Here is a 15,109-nt window from a genome sequence, read left to right as displayed (position 1 = left end):
ATTCAAATGTTTCCATCAAAATAGACACGATACACCCCTCAATTAAAGAATCGAATAAGCTTTCCATCAGGATATTTATACTAAATCATTAAATATCCATCAAGGAATTTATACTATTAAAACATGCTTTAAAAAAATGGTTTCACTTCGCTTCCGTAAAACGTATCATTTAATTTATTATATGATATTTTTTTTGTTTTCTGAATACCCCTTCATAATCGATTCGACTAGCCTAGGATGCATAATATGTGACAAACTTGCCGATCAAAAGTGTCAGAGGTCACACTGTGTAATTTAAGGCAATTCGAAATGCACGTACCAATGGGACAGGGCAATTGCTGAACTAGGTGTCTTTTTCATATATATATTCCTTTCTTTTTATATTTCATTCATGTTCAATAGTCTTAGTCTACATAAATGTTACTATTATCTGTTTAAGTAATCAGTAAAAAATTATGGTCATCATACCGCTTGACTGTGGTTGACAATGTCTTTGATACGGAAGGTTTCCTTTAGCTGTTATTCCTATTTGATTCAAATTAAATGTTTTCCCAAGTATGATTCCTATTGTATTGAACATATATCAATTATGATACTCATTACAAATGCAAGCGGGTGGATCCAGCCATATTTAAAGGGGATTCCTAAACCATGATAAAATGGGGGTTCCAATCCTGTTCCAACCCTCGGACCTTCCCATTCCTAATCCTCCACTGACGGGGACAGGATTCTTAAATCGAGGCTTGGGAATCAGTGAAAGTAAATTGTGAGGAAATTGAGACTTGCGGGAACCAGGTGACGAGGGTAGTAAAATAGAAAAATTCTAAAATTCTACGATTCACAAAAAAAGTAAGGGGATGGAAGTGAAAACCCAATTTGCACCACTCAATTAAAAGCGACGGGTGCTACAAATGTAGATGTATTGTACTTGTATCAATTATGCTTAAAAATACGAGCAGGTGGATCCAGTCATTTTTTAAGGGGGTTCCGAAACAAGGAGAAAGTGTGGGGTCAAATCCTTGAAACGAGGCTTTAGAATGGGCGGGAGTTACGTTAGAGGGAATTCGGAGTCGTCGGGCACCAGGTGACGAGGGTAGTAAAATAGAAAAAAATATATGCTTCGCACAAAAAAGTAAGGGGGATGGAAGTAAAAACCCTATGTTCACCCCTCGACTACAGGGGGAACAAGATGAAGTGGGTAGGAAACAAGGGATAATGTATGCCTCACTGACAAAAAAAAGTAAGGGAGAGAGAAGAGGGAATGTCAAATGTTCACTCCATCATTAACAGGTATCATTTTGGTAGTAGTAATTTTAACTCAAAACCAAACATCAAACAAACTATTATTGAGTAAATTGCATGATTGAAGACTTCAGCTGTATACAATTATATAGAAACTTCGGTGTATTGTTTATAAATAATTATCTGTTGGTGTAAGCTCTCTCTCGATTTTTAGAAATTTAGGATTTTTTTATTTTATTTCTTGGATAAAAAAAAAAGTCACTTCCAATTTTTATAAACTTCACATTTTTCGTCTGGATCATTTATTGGACTTTCTACGTATTTGACATATACATGTAGCTCAGTATCCTTTTAACCTTACTAGCAGATGCCGATTCCAACCATATGCCCCATACATATTAATTGATCGTTCAAAAAAGGGGATTCAAAAAAGAATGTTTCAACCCTCTATCCACCCTCCAAAACCGATCGGGCTCCCCATGATCCGTTCTGGAATCGGAGCCTGGGAATGATTGGGAGTTCGGTTGGAGGGAATTGAGAGACAGACGGGAACCAGGTAACGAGGGTAGTAAAAAAGGGATAATTTATGCTTCACCAAAAAAAAATTATGAAGGGGGAGACATGTTGAAATAACCCAATGTTTACCCCGTCATACAGTCAATTAAGGGAGCGAGAACCAGATGGAGAGGGTAGGAAACAAGGGATAATGTATGCTTCAGTGATAAAAAAAAAGTTGTAAGGAGGAGGGAAGCGAAATTCATTCCATGGTCACCCCAAATTTAGGAGGTACGAAACACTACATGATTTATATGTCAAAAAACAGTTATTTCCAACTTTCATATGGATGATTTCAGAGGATTTGCTGCTCCAGGCAATTGTTTTTTTTTTCTTTAGTAGTATAGATCTAATGTCATATTAACACAACATTGGGATCGACAGAAGGAAACTCTCTTTCGATTTGAAAAAGATTGTGTTCCCTGTGAAAAAGAAAAGGTTAAAAAAAGTACAAAACGGTACGTTCGTACGTCATATCACAAATATTTTTTACTTTGTATGGTTTCAGAGGAGTTCTATGAAATCCGTCTCTTCCTCTATTTCAATTAACACTTCTCGCTTTTTTGAACGGTTATTCGTGTCAACCGTTATTATTAGAAAATTAACACATGACATGGGTAAAATCTCTTTGTTCTTATTGTGCTATAATCTGGATAATGCTCAGCAAAGATGTGCATTATTTTGAAGAGAAACAAATTTAAAAAATCGTTATTTGAAACTATATTGCACATTTCGGACAAATTAATCAGAATGTATACACAATTCAAGTCAATACGGTGTATGACCACTTTTTGCTGGGATCTTACATGTAGTTATTGGTCAGAATTTCGTTTTACCATGGACCATAGAAGAGTTATTACAAGAGACCTTTTACAAGCAGAATAATTAACACGGTCTTAATAGTTATCAAAATAGTTAAAACAGAACATCGAATATAAAGTAACGAGTTGAAAAATTACTAAAACTATGGCTGCATGATTATAACATCCAATAAGCCGACACAACAGCTAGCGATATCAAAGCAGGGGTCTTCCTGCTGACATGATATATCTAGTTGGCTACAGTCGATAGAGTGCATTTCTATCTAATCAAAATTTTGTAAACGTTGTGTAGCGTTTGTTGTTGTTTTCTAAACGCTACAAAAGTAGAAACAGATACATCGTTTAATCAGTGGTTATTGACCCTGTTTGAACTTTCAATAATGCATGCACATATGTTATTGATACACAGACTTTTTTTACAAACGAGACACAAATACATCGGTTAATCAGGTTGAAGATAGAAACAAATTTAGAGTTTGTACTAAAAAACGATGAAAGACTAACTATAGACGCATTTCTAGCGAGTGCATTGTTTGTCAAAGTTTATGTTAGAAACAAATGATCAAAACATGTGCGCGCTTAGCCGTTTGCATGTTTGTGTGAGAAAGAAATGCACCCTTAGTCATTCACACGTGTAAATTAATCGTACTTCAAAATTGTTCAAACATTGTACCAGGTTAATCGTGTCTTCACGCACCACTACAGACTCCCAGGTCAAACCTTGAAAAAGAAATTAAACGAATAGCTGAATTTATTTGAATTCACACAAACTGACATCCGATTCTGGTTATGATGCATGTATTTAACACAGATAGCATTCGGACCATAACAGTTTTCAATTAGTTCAAAAATAGCATTTCAGTCATTGATACGGTGAACGAATTTTAACAAAGAATGAACTTTACAACTTTATATTCATTTAATTTCCGATTTATCATAATAAATGTATCATATCAAATACATTAATGAGATTCAACTTTGTGAACTACTGTTGTAAACTGTTACGCTTCGCATGCTTTGTTGTGTAGAGATGTGCATCATAAATTTAAAAGAGGGACGAAAGATACCAGAGGGACAGTCAAACTCATAAATGGAAAATAAACTGATAAGACAAATTAAAACAAAATTTAATAGCTTTTTTTTACTTTTATATCATCTTCTATATTACACTTAGTTTAAATCACATTTTCTAAATAATCTTGAAAGAAATAATTTACATTTGCATTTTCTTTTTAAAACAAGTGATTTTCTTAAGGAACGCTTAAATAAGAATCAAACAATTTGTGTAAAAAAAACCTACTCCCCCTTCTGCCTTCCTAAACAAATATGTTTTGGAAGTTTGGGGTAATTGTTTATTTTTTATTGAGAAGAATTGTGTATTTGGTTGGAGGGTTTATGTTAAGAATTGGCATATAAAAATATATACAAATATGTTTGTCTTATAAATTTGTACGACCTAAGTCATTGATTATTCTCCTGGAATTCACTGAACCTTTCATGAAACAAGAGGGTGTATTTTCTCACAAACAATACATGCTGAAACTAAGAAAATATGACAAGAACACTATGTTCTACGGTAGCCACTTTATACAAGTAGTCGTCAGAAGCTACCAAGTGCTTGCCTCTATAAAAAATATCAAGGTATGTGACTGTCAATTACCGCCACCATAAAGGTTTGTTTCATTTTTCTACTTTTCGAGAGGTCCAATTAGGGGGTTGCTCTTTATCAAATGAATCGGACAAATTTCTAAGCACAAACGCAAAACAAAGTATCAAACTCAAAATTACAAATTCACATCTGTTCTTGATAACTAATTATTTCTCTTAAAAAATCTAAAAATTACCAAATAGCATAAAAGTCATTAAACGAAAAGGGTGAACGATTATTATACAATACATATGGTCAAAAGACAAAAGAACTAAATATAAACAATAATCTGCAACAAATGCAGAAAACTTCAGATTAATTTGAATTCTTGTCTACAAGGAAATGTATATTAAAACTATATATGATATATAATTTTGCTTATAAATACACATCACCAAGCCTTAAATAGATCACCTTTATCTGCAAACCAAGGATTTGTACTATACAAATCCTTGTGCAAACCTAACAAAATTGACAAATTAAAACTAAGCCCGTGCTTTAAAGTTATTTGATATGCTATCCTTAGATGAGGAAAGATGATTTTCGTAATTCGTGTGTTTTGCTTATAAATTTCTTAACCTGATCATCAACAAGTTACAGAATGCTAAAGTGTTCATTTTTGGGTTCAATTTTCAAAATGCAAACACTAATTATTAATTTTGGCGAAAGCTTTCGATAAAAAAAAAACAATCGTCAACAAACGAGTACGTTATGGACAATTAAGTTTATTAATAGATATGTAGAATTATTTAAGGATCATCCTTTTTAAAACTTATTAATGTCACATTATCAGACACTAATCGTTAAAGAAAATATGTGGGAGTATTTTTTCTGGGGTAAACATTCTTCAGGTACATGCAAAAACACAATTTTTATAAGATAGATACGACAAGCCACGAAATTTCCACGGATGTCTAAAATTGGCTACTTAGGGACCGTTTAATATTTATCAGATGGATGGGCCGGTGCAAATGGGGCGGGGCAAGCACTTTTTTTGTGGAAATATTTGGATGGGCGAGAACTTTTTTAAAAATATTTAGTGGATGGGCCAGAACATATTTTATAGGAAATTTTTTATCCATTTTATCGGTGTGTAAGAAATTTCTTTTGCGGGCACTCAAAACATGTCTCAAAAACTGGTAGCTTGGTTCATTTCTGTCAACTTTAAGGATTTAATTAAGAATTAAAAAAGCTAAAATTTTCTGTTCGGACTATCTTATAAATTATTTTGACCTTATGGAATACCAAGTTGTTTAATAGTTTGGTGTATTGCTGTTATGGATTTAATTAATAGGTATGAAAAAAAGCTCAAATTTTTAGTTAGGGATAAATTCAGATAGTTAACTTTAATTTTTTTGTAAATTTTTCAAATCATCTTGGATTTTCAAAAACCTATACAGCTTATTCATTAATATATTGATCTTATAGGAAACCAGGTTGTTTGGTAGTTAGGTGTATTGCTGTTAAATTTATGGATTTTATTAATAGGTAAGAAAAAAGCTCAAATTTTCATTTTAGAATAAATTCAGATAGTCAACTTTAATTTTTTTTATAACTTTTTCAAATCAACTTGGATTTTCATAAAACTCAAGAGCTGTCTCAATTATATATTGATCTTACAGAAAGCCAGTTTGTTTGGTACTGTGGTGTATTGCTGTCACTTTTATGGATTTTATAAATAGGTAAAAAAAATCTAGAATTTTAATCTAGATAGTCATATTTATGCCCGCGTCACACTGTCCCGATTTTTACGCCGATGGCAACGCGATTATGGAAATTTTCAAAATCGGGACTGATCGTATCCAGATCGGACTATTCGTAGTGCCATCTTTAACCATCGTAGAACCATCGGCCACTTTTTCTAGCCTTCGGGTACAACTTCGGGAAGGGTTCTAAATTTTTTAACATGTTAAAAAATCCCCGAAGGTGCGTCCGATGTTGAGGGTTCGTATTGAGTTCGTATCACCATCCTCACCATCGTAATGTCACCGGGAATGCATCTTTGAACATCGTATTGCATTTGTGTTTCCATCGTTTCCATCGGGCAGTTTTGACATTACGATGTCTACACGAATGAATCACGAAGCTACCCGAAGGTCTTACGATGGCAACACGACTTCGTAAAGACCTCGTAATCCCGTCGTGTTGCCATCGAATAAAAGTACGAAGGCGACAAGATGGAACTACGAAGGCAATAAATCCAGCTAAATGTAAGTTAATTTTCGCGCTAAAATACATTTAAAGTGCCATGCGCGATGTGTACTGGTCAGTCTAATACGACAGTTAAGAAAGACGTTCACAAAACATGGAGCTCATATCATATGATTCTATGAGAACAAGAAAGGCGACAGCGTTGTTTCTATTAATTCAAATGGAACAAGAAGAGCAGCTATTACCGGCACAGGATTTACTTTTACAATTAAAATATTATTTTTTGTCAATTTTTCATATCAAGTAACATAATGAAAATCATAAACGCGTCTCGTACACCAACACTGCAGGTACGCGTATTTAGGGAAACCAACTTTTTCTTCATTATTCTGATTTTTATGTATCGTCTAAATTGTTGTCACACGAATGTTTACTCCATAACCATTTTGTTTTCTATATGTCATATTTTGCCGCATTTGTTGCTTTCCCCACATCCTTCCTTTTGTCTATATTATTATGATTTTCTCCTGGAAAGAGCTCTTTTTGAATAAAAGGGATCAACGAACCCATTACCTTACCTTTAAGATAGATCAGTAAACATGGGCATAATTGTGGGTGATTATTTAGACTAGTGCACACATTTTACAGTTCAAACAAAGCAATGCCGAGCATGGCATACCCTAGTATGTAACATATTGGGGACAAATATGGACACTATATTTGTATATGACTCATGCAGAAAATGGTAAATTGAATATACAATTGAGAATGGAAATGGGGAATGTGCCAAAGAGACAACAACCCGACCATAGAAAAAAACAACAGCAGAAGGTCACCAACAGGTCTTCAATGTAGTGAAAAATTCCCGCACCCGGAGGCGTCCTTCAGCTGGCCCCTAAACAAATATATACTAGTTCAGTGATAATGAACGCCATACTAATTTCCAAATTGTACACAAGAAACTAAAATTAAAATAATACAAGACTAACAAAGGCCAAGGGCTACTGACTTGGGACAGGCGAAAAAATGCGGCGGGGTTAAACATGTTTGTGAGATCTCAACCCTCCCCCTATACCTCTAGCCAATGTAGAAAAGTAAACGCATAACAATACGCACATTAAAATTCAGTTCAAGAGAAGTCCGAGTCTGATGTCAGAAGATGTAACCAAAGAAAATAAACAAAATGACAATAATACATAAATAACAACAGACTACTAGCAGTTAACTGACATGCCAGCTCCAGACTTCAATTAAATTGACTGAAAGATTATGATTTCATCATATGAACATCAGGCACAATCCTTCCTGTTAGGGGTTTAGTATCATACCATCATAACATATATGAGAAGAACATAACCCGTGTCATGCCAACAACTGGTTTTTGAATAAATGTGTTTAGTTCCGATGCAAAGACCCTATAAGTGAATCAATATTAACGACATTATCGTATGCCCTTAATACATCGTATGGCCATCGCGCCATCATCGTTATCCATCGTGTAGCCTTCGTGATCCATCGTGTAGGCTTCGGCTGAGATATGAAGCTTAAATACCCGTCTTTGGTAAACCTTCGTATGTCCATCTTTTGCTATCGTATATAATTTCGGCACCATCGTATAGACTTCGTTATTCATCGTACTTGCTTCGGTCACTTTTTGGTATTTTAACGAGATCGGGACCAACTTCGTACGAACTTACAATTTTCGCATTCGGGTGTCCATCGTATATTAAAATCGGGACAGTGTGACGCGGGCATTAATGTTTTTTATAACTTTTTTAAATCAACATGGATTTTCATAAAACTATACAGCTATTTCATTTATATATTGAACTTACAGAATGCCACGTTGATTGGTAGTTTGGTGTATGTCTGTCATTCTTACGGATTTAATAACAAGGTTTAAGAAAAACCTCAAATTTTCAGTTTAGGCTAAATCCAGATAGTCATCTTTAAATATTTTTATAACTTTTTCAAATCAACATCGATTTTCTTAAAACTTTACAGCTATTTCATTTATATATTGATCTAAAAGAATGCTAGGTTGTTTGGTAGTTTGGTGTGCTGCTGTCATTCTTATGGATTTAATAAAAAGGTTTAAGAAAAAGCTAAAATTTTCAGTTTTAGGTTATTTCAAGATAGTCATCTATAAATTTGTTCATAACTTTTTCAAATCAACTTGCATTTTCATAAAACTCTACTGCTAAATCATTTTTATATTGATCTTACTGAATGCCAGGCTGTTTAGTGCTTTGTTTTTTTCCTGTCATTTTTATGGATTTAGTTAATAGCTTAAAAAAAAGCTGCAATTTTAAGTTTGGACCAAATTTGGATGGTGACTAGTCACCTTTAAAAAAAATTTAACTTTTTCAAATCAACTTAGATTTTCATATAACTGTACAGCTTTCTCATTTATATATTAATCTTACAGAATGCTAGGTTTTTTTTGATAGTTTGGTGTTTAGTTGTCAAATTTAGGGAATTAATTAATAGGCGAAAAAGGCTGCATCAAATTCAAAAACATGCCTGCCTATATTTGCTTAAAAGGACCATAATTTCTTTTTCCAAAAGTAGAACAGATAAAGGAATATTCATAATTGAACTAAATGTATACATATATATGGAATTAACTAGCACATTTTAAATTTGTATTGTCACCAAAGTTTATTCTTTGATTTCAAGACATAAAATTTTAAAAACTTTAAAATAGAAAAAGAACCTAAATCATTTTTGATTGTCTTATAGTTTTAGAGGGGCAAGGACTTTTTTATAGATTTTTTTTAGATGGGCAAGGACTTTTTTCAGAATTTAAAAGGATGGGCGTTAACTTTTTTTAATGAAACAATATTAAGAATGCACCGGCCCATCCATCTGGTAAATATTGAACGGTCCCTTACATATTTATCTAGTAAATTATGGAAAAAAACCACTATGACATGGCCTTTTTTTTTTATAAAGAAAATGGTATTTTTGAATTTAGGCATAGTGAATGTGTACTTGGTGATAACTTTAAATTATCATTGGCAATCATTTATACTGTTCCATATTGATATTTTTAGGTCCTTACACTTTTCTGTTGAAATACCTATTGGTTTTCTTATGATTATTATTCTTTCTTCTTTTGCCACATTTTCTGTAACGGTGTTTTTTGTTTCGCAAGATGTCACTTAGTTTTTCTGTATATGATATCGAACAGTTATTGCAATTTTGAAACTAATCCTGTTAAGCCAAACAGTTTTTATTGTAAGAGTTGTCTCCCCAAACACTGTCTTCTTGTCTGTCGTTCTCCTTCGCAACCGTTAAAGATTAAGACAAAATTATTTCACCAATTTGCTCATTATATCCTTAGCATCTTAAAATTATTTTTGACCGAAGCGGTCAGGAGACTCCATATGGAATTTATTTCCCTTTTTGTATTTTTTAATAAGAAAAATTAAGTTGTAAACAAAAGGTGATAGAAACATAGTGTCTTTTGAATTGAAGTTCATGGTCCAAAAGAAAGAAAATAAGGTCAAGGTCAAAGGTCAAGATCATGTTCTAAAGTTTGATTTTGGGTTATTTTCAATTCTTTCCAGAAACCGTATAAGATATCGACAAATGATATTGACTACATTGTTAGTTGCGTCATGTCGTAACACATACATTTTAGTTGAAAGGATGCGTAGACATTGAATTATTTTTAGAATTATGCGTATTGTAATAAAACTCATTACCCATGTATAATAAAGATATAGGATTTTTTTATTTGATGTCTTTGGTTTATGGCCTTGAAATTGATGTCAATGTCATAGGTCAGTTTGACGTTTTAGATATTTTTAGTCTTTGCTTTTACTTATTATGCATGCAAGCATGCATGATAAAGCTGTGGTACTTTGTGTATCAAGTTGCAAGCCATTTAACCTTAAAAAGGAACCGGAAGTGACCTTTTAAACCGGAAGTAGCAATTTTGTACTTTACAATGTAAAAGTATATCAAATCATATATTTTTGGAATTAATATCAAGTTTCAAATGAAACCGATTGTGACATTTTTCAAACCGGAAGTAACAAATTATCTTCCTTTTTTATAAAATAAAAAATGTAAAGAAACTACATATATATTTTTTGGAATCAGCTCACAGTAAGATGTCATTTGACTCTTGAAATAACTTTTTTAAAGTCGATTTTAATATTTTCATGTCAAAATACATGTTTTATATAGAACGACCTTCAAATGTTCCCTGAACAATTTGTTTTTAATTTTAGATAAATTTAATTTTTTAATACGTTTTCTCTTGATGAATTGGATTTTGAATTAATGAAACTTTATATATAACACACAACGCATTATTCAGTATACGGATTCTCTATCAACCAATATAGCTTAATAAAATGGATAATTATTATTAGTCTTAGGTTGAGAATTGTTCCGAAAAATTTTGGCGGGAAAAGGGAAGCGAGGGGGAAAAGGGATATTCAAATTGGCATAGAGGGGGATTTGAGACATGTTCATCAGCAGTTGTGAAAAACAAGTAAATTCGTTTGAAATGATGACAAAAAAGTAAGAGAATGTGAAAAATACACTGGCTACCAACCAATCAAATTCAGATTTCTTGTATAAGGGTAATATAATAATATAAGTATCTAGTACATGCTGAAACAAACCACTTGGTATATTTTTTGTTAGAACAAAGAAACTAATATCTTTAATTTAATTGGGCATAGTGAGACTGTACAGAATTTGGTGGTGAATTTGCATTATTGTAGGCAATAATTTATTTTATTCCATATTATTATTTTTATTACATTTTCTCTTAATTGATTTGTGATTTTGAATAAATTAACATAAACACCTGTAGAACAGTTATATTCACTGCTCTGAACGTCACTTTGATAGACAATCGGTTTTGGTAAATATTTGACATCAAATACATTGTTTTCTCTTGGAAAAATGGGGGGAAAACACAAAGTCGGCCTCAGTATATATCTGTTTTTTTTTTCAAGTTAATTAAATCGCATATTTACCAAATGACAGTTAATATATAAATTAAAAAAATATTGTACTTTATTGGCGATATTACTCTCTAACAATTTAAAATATTTTAATACAAATTTCAAATGAATTAAGGGTACTACATACAAACAGCTCGTAGGTACCTGAATGTGATCTAAATTTGATGTTATAAAGATAGTATAATCATGTTAGTTAGTTAAAGAAAGCTTCATTTCAATGTTTAACTGTAATTTCGAAGTATTTAAAAAGAAAAGAATTAACACTTTACCTTGGCCGCCAACTGCGTTATTGTTTGAAGTGAACAATACTTGAATCTACCATAATAATGGAAGTAGTCTACGTTGTAGTAAAATTGAAGTAAGAAATAATAAAAACTGCAAACTAAATGGATAAAATATAGAGCAGATACATATCTGCTCTATAGGTTTTCTTCAAAGCAATCGAAGTTCTTTCATAACCAATGTACCGTATCAAATACTTAAATGAGATTCAATATTGTATTCAACTACTGCTGTGAACTGTAACGCTTCGTATGCTTGGTAGAAAAGAGATGTACATCATAAATTCCAGTTAAAAGACATAATTATTCAAACAAAATTTAAAAAAGTTTAAATTAGATTTTTTAAAACATTTTGAAAGAAACAATTTACATGTTTATTTTCAATTTAAAACAATTGATTTTCTTTAAAAAAAAAAAACAACTTCAGAATCAAACAATTTTTGTGAAGAAAAAGCCCACCCCTACTCCCCCTTCCCACCTCCCTAAACAGATATATTTTGGGGGTTTGGGGTACTTTTGTTTTTTGATAGGAATTGTGTATATATTTGGTTGGAGGGAGTTATGTCTAAAATTGGCATATAAAACGACAACTGTCCTTTCAATTTTAAAACCGGTGATTACCGTGATCAGTAATACTATACAAGACCAGCGTTCTCAAACAAATAAACACAAATATTCTTTGTCTAATAGATTAGTACGACCTGTATGTATTATTCTCCAGGTATTCGCTGTACCTTTCATGATAAAAACTGAAACCAGAGGGTGTATTTTCTCAGAACCAATACATGCTAAAACTAAGAAAATATGTCAATAGCACTTTGTTCTATGGTAGAAACTTGATATATACTGTGGTCAGAAGCTACAAAGTGTTTGCATCAACTAGAAATATCAAGGTTTGTGATTGTCAATTATTGAATTAAGCATGTTTGTCTGTACTCGAGTAAATTTTGAGGTGAACATTTTTAGCCAAAGGGTCCACATGAACCTTAATACTATATTTGTTTTTATGATTTTCAGCTAAATTTGAATATCGAACTGACTGCTAGCAGCCGGTTGGATATTGAATATCGAATATCGAATAACGAACCGGCTGCTAACTTCACATCCATCAAATATTGGTTGTTTCACTATTTTTGTGAAAATTTACTTTTGGTGATGTATATAAGAAATGTGATATACTTTTACAGACGGTAAGGTTGAACAAAATGTTACATAAATTAAAAAATCGTCCAATTCACTCAATTTATATGTTCACATGATAATAAAGTTTGATGTCAAATATAAGCTGATACATCACTCTTTTATCTGATACCAATTGTTTGATGATATCTTCATTCTGGAATTTTATATAAGCGTTCCAGTGTTTGAAAATTAAAAAGAAAAAAATTCCGAAAGTCCCACTTTAACGCGATTTTACAAAAAAAAAAGCTTAAATGAAAGTATAATATTTACTCTGTCTTCATGTTGATTTTCAGCCGTGAGGTATATCGGTCCTTTAAACTTTTAGGTTAAACGACTTTTCCCGATTTGTCACTCCATTAACTTGGAGAAAAGTTAAATTAACTGCGCTGAACGTCACTTTGATATAACAAATGGTTTTGGTAAAATGAATATTTGGCATTTTAAAAAATACATTGTTTTCTCTTATAAAATGGGGAGAAAAACATTACCGTTGGTTTCAGTAAATAACAGTATTTTTTTGTAACGTCAATTAAACCACGCACTTACCATAAAGACATTAATTATATAGATTTTAAAAAAATATTGTACTTTATTGGCGCTGTTTTATCTCCAACACATTAATGAATTTGAATACAAATTTCAAATGAATTAAATGAGCGACATACAAACAGTTCTTAGTTATCTTTCAGTGAATGTAATTTTAATTTGATGTTTTAAAGTTAGTATAAAGTTAGTTAGTTAAATGAAGCTTCAATTAGATAATGTTTAACTGCTATTTGGAAGGTTTTGTAAATAAAAGGATTAACACTTTACCTTGGCTGCCAACTGCATTATTGTTTGAAGTGAACAATATTTAATTCTAACATTCAGTGCTTTACAGATTTTTAAATTGATCATAATTAATGTACCGTATCAAATATGGTTGAATGAGATTCAAAACAAAATTTTAAAGCTTTCTCTGAACTAACTTTATCACAACAAGTTTCAATTACATTTTCTAGAGGGGGCTTGTAAGAGTTATTTCATTCCACCCTGTTTTTAATCCGGGTAACTGTTTTTCGCTAGAGAATATTGGTTGTGAATAGTGTGAAAGCGTTGATTTTGATATCATTATTTTCTTTATATAAGACCAGTTTTCTTGTTTACATAAATTAATAGATTAAAAGTAAAATAGTTTTCAAGGAACCAGTTTGATTAATATATATTGACATCGGCGCGGGACGTTTGCGCTTTTTCATAGGACATTTGCGCTTATATTTTTTTTGAACACTTGCACTTCAAATCATAGGACATTTTCGCTTTTAACAAATGGACATTAGCGCTTTTAACATCAGACATTTCGCTTTTGCAATATTTGGTTTTTATGACTATCCTCCTCTTTAATCCGGGTGGGGACCGGCATGTGTGACCTGACAAAGTTAAATTAATATTGTTTCTTTATGGTTAAAAGTTTTAAAAAAAAATCATTTAAAAGCACATTCCATAGAGCATTCATGTCATAGCACATTGATATGTGTTTAAAAGTCTTAATACACTGAGCGACAAGTAAACATTCTAAAGACATAAAAACCCATTCAGTCACCACAGGTCAGTTTTCGCTTGACATCTGAAGCCCAAGGAGTGAACAAATTTAGCTCTTGTTATCTGTTCTGACTAATATTTTGCCCACATTTCAAATATATATTCAAGTTTCTCTTTCTAAAATCTTGACAGGGGTGCCTGTTCATCAATATAACGAATCTAATGTAATTCACAGACTGTTGTTCAATGATACTATTCAAAAAGAAAAGAAAAAATAGCAGGATTAATCGAGTAGAACTGTCCATTATAGTGGGCAGGGAAGGGTTCTGGACCATTTGTCGTACTAATGACAAATATAAGTTAAATTATTTACGTAATCATTTCTTCTCATTAAAATTACAGGTAGACGACTATAGGTGCAAAAGCGCAAATGTCCGGTCAATTTAGTACAGGTGAATCAAAATTTAAAGCGCAAATGTCCATAGTATTTGAAGCACAAATGTACTATCGTTTTACAGGTAAAACATCGCAAACGTCATGTGCCCTCAATAAAGAATATTTTATATCGAACTGTACCAAAACACAAATGCACAGAAAAACTTCGGCAATCCAGTAAATATGAATATAACAATTAGTGACAATTTAAAAGCATACGATTTGATTAGAAAAAAATATCAAAATTTGTAAATTTGTAAATAAAGTATTATATTGTGTTATCAT

At 32.1% G+C, this 15,109-nt stretch overlaps 1 protein-coding gene across 5 annotated transcripts in view; it reads right to left on the bottom strand.

Moving 5' to 3' along the window:
* The window catches only part of LOC139528747 (mediator of RNA polymerase II transcription subunit 12-like), a 322,630-nt gene extending 308,840 nt beyond the window's left edge, over positions 1-13,790 (bottom strand). Inside the window, exon 1 of one of the 5 annotated variants that reach the window (XM_071324926.1) lies at positions 13,682-13,790. The gene's annotated coding sequence lies outside the window, so the exon portion shown is untranslated. Of the gene's footprint in view, positions 1-3,267; positions 3,334-11,674; positions 11,805-13,681 lie in introns of those variants that run through there. The other 4 variants (XM_071325024.1, XM_071324954.1, XM_071324970.1 and 1 more) reach the window with 4 other exon arrangements.
* Between the last annotated feature and the right edge of the window lie 1,319 nt (positions 13,791-15,109).

The sequence above is a fragment of the Mytilus edulis genome, chromosome 1, assembly GCF_963676685.1.
Source record: "Mytilus edulis chromosome 1, xbMytEdul2.2, whole genome shotgun sequence".
NCBI lineage: Eukaryota > Metazoa > Mollusca > Bivalvia > Mytilida > Mytilidae > Mytilus > Mytilus edulis.
Note: the sequence above shows the minus strand (reverse complement) of the source record. Positions and strands in the feature narration are given on the sequence as shown.